The sequence below is a fragment of the Lactuca virosa genome, chromosome 4 (assembly GCF_052849685.1).
Source record: "Lactuca virosa cultivar CGN04683 chromosome 4, Lactuca_virosa_CGN04683_v6, whole genome shotgun sequence".
NCBI lineage: Eukaryota > Viridiplantae > Streptophyta > Magnoliopsida > Asterales > Asteraceae > Lactuca > Lactuca virosa.
Genome location: NC_136429.1, coordinates 49,372,095 through 49,378,094, shown reverse-complemented (window position 1 = coordinate 49,378,094; position 6,000 = coordinate 49,372,095). Strand labels below are relative to the sequence as shown.

The 6,000-nt window shown below is 32.5% G+C and overlaps 1 pseudogene; it reads left to right on the top strand.

Moving 5' to 3' along the window:
- The first annotated feature begins 3,257 nt into the window (after nt 1-3,257).
- LOC145109736 (protein CANDIDATE G-PROTEIN COUPLED RECEPTOR 7 pseudogene) lies at nt 3,258-4,765 on the top strand (annotated as a pseudogene).
- Nucleotides 4,766-6,000: the final 1,235 nt, after the last annotated feature.

Below are 6,000 nucleotides of genomic sequence, written 5' to 3'. Positions count from 1 at the left end.
CTCTCGAATCAACTAATCTATAATACCCACATCAAAAAAGGCTAATTCTCTTCTTCCCTAAGGCCCTAAGCCTTATGGTAACCGATCTTCGGGCCACACCCTCAAATTAGGAATCGATTCGGAACAGGGCGTTACACTTCTTGTTCTTCTTTTTCATCGACAATTGTTAATTCATCTAGCAATAAAAAATTACAGTAGGAATTAAGCAATATACGGAGGATATGGGAACAGGTTTTGAAAGAGTTTGGGAATCAAGCTAATAGAGAACGTCTAATTATGATTAACTGGTTAATTTGTAACTCGATAATGGTATATATTACAAACTTTCCACTGCAATGCTTTACCAACAGATTACTCTTGACCCAGAGCCGTTTTTCGTTTTTCACGGTTCAAATGTGTTTTTTCCTTCTATTTTTTAACAACTTAATTATTCATTGTGTATATTTATTTCACAACTTATATGCATCCCACATATACGTAGTATATATACACCATCAGAGCAAACCATTCAAAACATGGTTTCATTATTGACATGACACGAGTTTTCAATGCGTTGGATTTAGAAATTCGTGTTTCATGTCTATTCGTGTCGACACAAATTTTAAATTTATGTTTTATCAAGGTTGTAAAAATCGTTTGACGTTAGCTAGTCGGTGGACTAGGGTCAAGGGATTAATCGGCTATGCGGAGATTAATCGGGGGATTAATCGGGGACCATTAATTGCTAATTTGTTAGATTTAAAAAAAAAATATGACTAATATCATATAAAATTTCATAAATACCACTAATATCATAACAAAATAGGTTAATATGATAAATACAACACTAATCATACCTCAAATAGTTTCTATTAAGATATAACTTCTTCAAAGTGTTAAAATTTTATCGGGTTCTACTATTTCAGTCATTTTGTATGCATGGATTAATCGCTAGGCGCTCTCTAATCAGTCAAGTAGCGTCTAGAGATTAATCGGGACGTAATCGGGATTTTTACAACACTGTTTTTATGTCTTACGTGTGTCAAAAACAACTTAACTGGTTAAACACGTATAGACACGAATTAAACCCGTGTTGACACGCAACACGCATAAACAAATATAAACACGTATATACATGAATTACATTCGTATAAATTTATGTTTATCCATGGTTTCATGTAATACGTATAAATGACACGTAGACACAGATTGCAAGGTTTACTTGCTAAGTTGAAGCTATAAAGAAAGATATACAAACACCCACAAGCGAAAAGTATCTTCAAATCGAAGGTTTAAGAGTTTCCATTGATCATCGATAACTCCATGTTATTTATAAGGGCTAATGTCATAAAAGCCCCTAAATTTTCACGAAATATTCGATTTTACCCTTTTGTGTATTTTAGGTACACTAAAGCCGCATACTTGCTTAAAATTTTGCATTTTAGCCCTTTTAGGGGGTTAGCCGGTTGCCAACCGGTTACCCACACACACATGGCTCGCCAAATCAGTGTTGAATAGGAAAGTTAGGCTGACATGGCACATGTCAGCGTATTTTTTGTCTTGGATGAAAAATGAAGACTTGGAAGATTCGAAACCCCGACCTACGTTTCTTAGGGCCGACAACTTACCATCACAACGGATTTGACTTGGTGTTATCATTTCTGCATATATATATATATATATTATATACGAAATGCTGGAACCTTATTATTATTATTATTATTATTATTGTTATTATTATTATAAACAAGAAACCATCATTTGTATATGCGATTAGTTTGTGTAACAAAAAAAAAACATTTGTTTATTGTTACCCCAGTGGTATGACAAAAATGTATACAAAACAATTTTTTTTATTCTTAGTTGATTTATTGCCAAAACTCATAAAACAAGGTTTTTGGTGTTTTCTTACTTTTTTTTTTCGTATTTTAATGTATAAAATTCGTTTTTAAATATATACATACGTTTTCAAATGTGTGTATTTTATATGTTTTTAAATGTATAAAGATGTCTTTCGACATTTATAAAGACGTTCTTATACGTTTATATAGTTGTTTTTATATGCATAAAAATGGTATTTATACATTTAAAAAAAATATTTATAAAAAAATCGTATTATGTGAGTCCATGACAAATCTTTGTATATATGTGCATGACATTATATAATTATGTGTTTTGTGTATTTTGGGAAACACACGTAAAATTTTATGCATACACGTTTGTATATGTTTACAACCTTATTTATACATTAAGAATCATCACTATAACAATATAAATATTTATGGTTTAAAATATAAATACATTTTTTAAATCAAAAAAATATGTTTTTTAAATATCTAATACATTCTAAATTCATAGAATAATAATAAATAATAATAATGTTAATAATAAAAATAATAATAATAATAACAATATTAATAACAATATTAATAATTCTATGCGTTATCCGAAGATTATATATAATTAATGGGAATGAGAAGCATAAACTGTCTTGTAGCCTAGTGGTTAAAACGCCGGACTCTTCTATGAGAGGTCTCGAGTTCGAGTTCAGGTAATCCCCTTTCCACAGCTTTATTGCTGAATCTTTTTTGAAGTAAAGGAACACTGCTTACGTGGCTTTCCTCGTCAGCGCCATGTCTGCATTTACTCACTAACAAGCATTTCAGTGGGCCTGGTGACCGGCTGATAACCCCCAAACCGGATAAAAGGGTTTTAATGACAAAATCTATCAAAATAGGCATAAGTGAACATAAAAAACGACTTTGGGTAAAACCAATGTTTTAAAACCCGGTGTGATGACCGGTTAAACCGCCGGGTCAACCCGGTTTATGGTCTTTTTCTATTTTCATATATTTTTACTTTCCCTCATAATGTATAAACATATAAAACCAATAATTTGATGTCCACAAAGTTTAAACATTGAAAAACATTGAAGAAGCCGCAACCGGTTCGTTGTTTTGGCGTTCGCTACGTGTATCCAACTATCCAAACCCTATTAAAACGGGTTAATCCGGTTTTAACCGGTTCGACCGCGGTTTAGGAGAAACCCGGCCGGTTCGATCCGGTCCGTATTTTTACAAAAAACCGTTCTCAATTGACCCGCCTTCTACCCCGGGTCACGGTCCAACCGGTTGAACCGGCCGGGTCGACCCGGATTTTAAAACATTTGGTAAAACCAACAATTTCCTGCAAATTTAAAGGTTTTTATGATATTAGCCCTATTTATAAAGAATAAACAAACTATAGGAAATATTTACAAAATAATGGAATTCCAAATTTTGATATCGGGGAGAGATTTTCCAACGTTAGCCCACTACCTGTAATTCTATGAATCCAAAATGAGGATTATAGGAAAAATTCTCCTCCTCTTCTTTCTCTTTGCTGCACCATCCACAGCGGATATCAGATTCGTGAAGATCCGATCCCATAACCGAGATATAATCTTCTTTTCGGAGTTTGAATACTCACATACCGGTTACGTTTCCGTCGCTGTCTCCTCCGTCGGGATCTCCTCCATTCCGGTCACCTCCAACTCATCACAACCTGATCCATCACGTATTGGTTTCTTTCTTCTTTCGGATGAACTGCAACACAGATACAATCTTGAATTCGATCGAAACCCTGATTTGTGCGCATTGGATATCAAATTCATCACAGTCCTCTATACTTTCCAAAATCTTACCCCTCCTCCTCAATCATCTTTTAACAAATCGTACAATGTCATATATCCAGGTGAATACTCACTCTACTTCGCCAATTGCAACGACCTATCCCTCGTCACCATGGATGTCCGCACAGAACTCTACAACACGAATGACGACGGAACCACCAAAGATTATTTATCAGCCGAGCAACCTCAGCCATCTCTCTACTTCAATTTCTTCTACATTTATCTCTGTTTCTTATCGATATGGATCGAAGTATGCTTCAGGAACAAGCGATATTTTCAGAAGCTCCATTTAGTAATGGGTGTGTTGCTTGTGATGACTCTCTTTAACTTATTCTGCAAGGGGATGGATCAACATGATTTCAAGGTTACAGGTACTCATCATGAATGGCATGTCTTGTTTTACATATCTCAGTTTATGAGGAATGTGCTTTTGTTCACTGTAATCATGTTGATCGGTGTCGGATGGGGTATCTGGAGGCGGGTTTTGCCAGAATGGGCAATATTCATTTGGACGATTGTGATCCTATTTCAGGTTTGGGCTACTGTAAGTTATACAGTGGTAGGGGAATCTATTTCATATATTGAAGAGCATGCTTTGAATGAAAGTTTTGGTCTTATAGATGGCATCTGTTGCTTCGTTGTTTTTTTCCACACTTTTTGCTCTGGTATAGCTTTCAAAGAGGCTAAGGATACATCAACCTTTATGAGGTCATTTATCTCGATCATGGAGACTTCTGTTAGGCCGGATGTGTTCCCTTTCGTGTTTTTAGTATACATTATTTTCTTTAGGTGGACTACCGAGGAAATGGGCAATCTCTTGTTCTATATTGTGATGTTTTACCTGTTCAGGCCATTTGATCTTGACGATGAAGGTACAAAGGGTGTGGGAATTCTGGATGATACTTGTGATAAAGTGTGAATTATTAAATTGAGCTTCAAGTATTCTGTCATGGAACAGTTTCATGTGTTTAGTCTGTTTTGACATAAGTGATAGGTTGATGGGTGTTTTGCGAATCATGAGCTAAGTTATAGCTTTGGTTGATTTCGGAACTTCCGACTTGTAGTTAGGTTTGCACACTTGCATTTGCTATGAGTAAATTACAATTCTATATTCAATCATTATATATATAAGTCATTTTGCAATGAGCTATGTTTAGAAATGTTTATTTAAAAGAGCTTTTTTTTTAAATGCTTATTAGCTTATACAGTATCAAAAAGTTAAGAAGAAAAATGTTGGAGTTAATTTATATGGTACAAAAATATAATAAACAGATAAATCGTTTTTTAGTGCTTGAAAAATTATACTTAAAAATATAAAATGACCAATAAAAAAATCTTTGACTTACTAATGTTTTTTCTTGGACATGACGATTTTTGTATCATAATAATACTTTCTATAAAAATTTATATCAAGGAAACTAAACATGAACATATTTATATAACTGAAATGAAATTAAAATAATTTTAATTTAAAAAGAAAAAACAATAAAAAGATGTTGTAAAAAGTTGATGGTTGCGGTATATAAATTAAGTTTAAATAATAATACAAAAAAGTTAAGAATATGTGAATGATATTCAAACATACATTTCATTTGATCTAATGTTATTATTACAGGCCGACAAATCTATAATTATCTCCACACTAAAGTACCGTTGTAAAATATATTAAAAATCATTAATTTGAAGTTAGATTGTAATAAGATTTTTCCTAACATAGTTTAGAGTGTGTTATTCATTTTAAGCTATAATTTTATCATTTTTGTTTCATATTAATATACATATGAAAGACATAACAAGCTTATGAACAGTAAAATATTTGAGGGACGTCTGCTTTTTTGACATAAATAGTCCCTGAACTTTATTAAGGTTGTCAGTTTTGGCCTAATTTTTTATTTTTATTTAGTTTTGGGCCATTTTTTTTAAGTCAAAAACCAGTTTTGGACCACTTCTGATTGTTTTTAGTTAAAAAAATGTTTTAGGCAAAGCCTGGATCACCTAATAGTTTAATTAATGAGTTACAGTCTTTCGAAGTTGGGGTATCATAGCTGAAAGTTTTTCAGATTTTTTGTGTAATCTATGAAATTTTTTAAAATAGCATAACTTATTTATTAATTTGAAGTTGGATTGACATGAGATCTTTTTCAGCATGCAACTTAAACTTTTTACTTCGATTTAGACTTAATTTCATTATTTTTGGTTCTATTCAATAAGTTACAGTCTCATGCTAGGGGTATTTTAACGTCCCATTTTCACAACCAAAAAATTTCATTTTTATTTAAGTAAAACTTCCCAATTATAAATCCATTGTGAATAAAACGTTTATTTCAGATACATTTATTAAAATCAGAGTA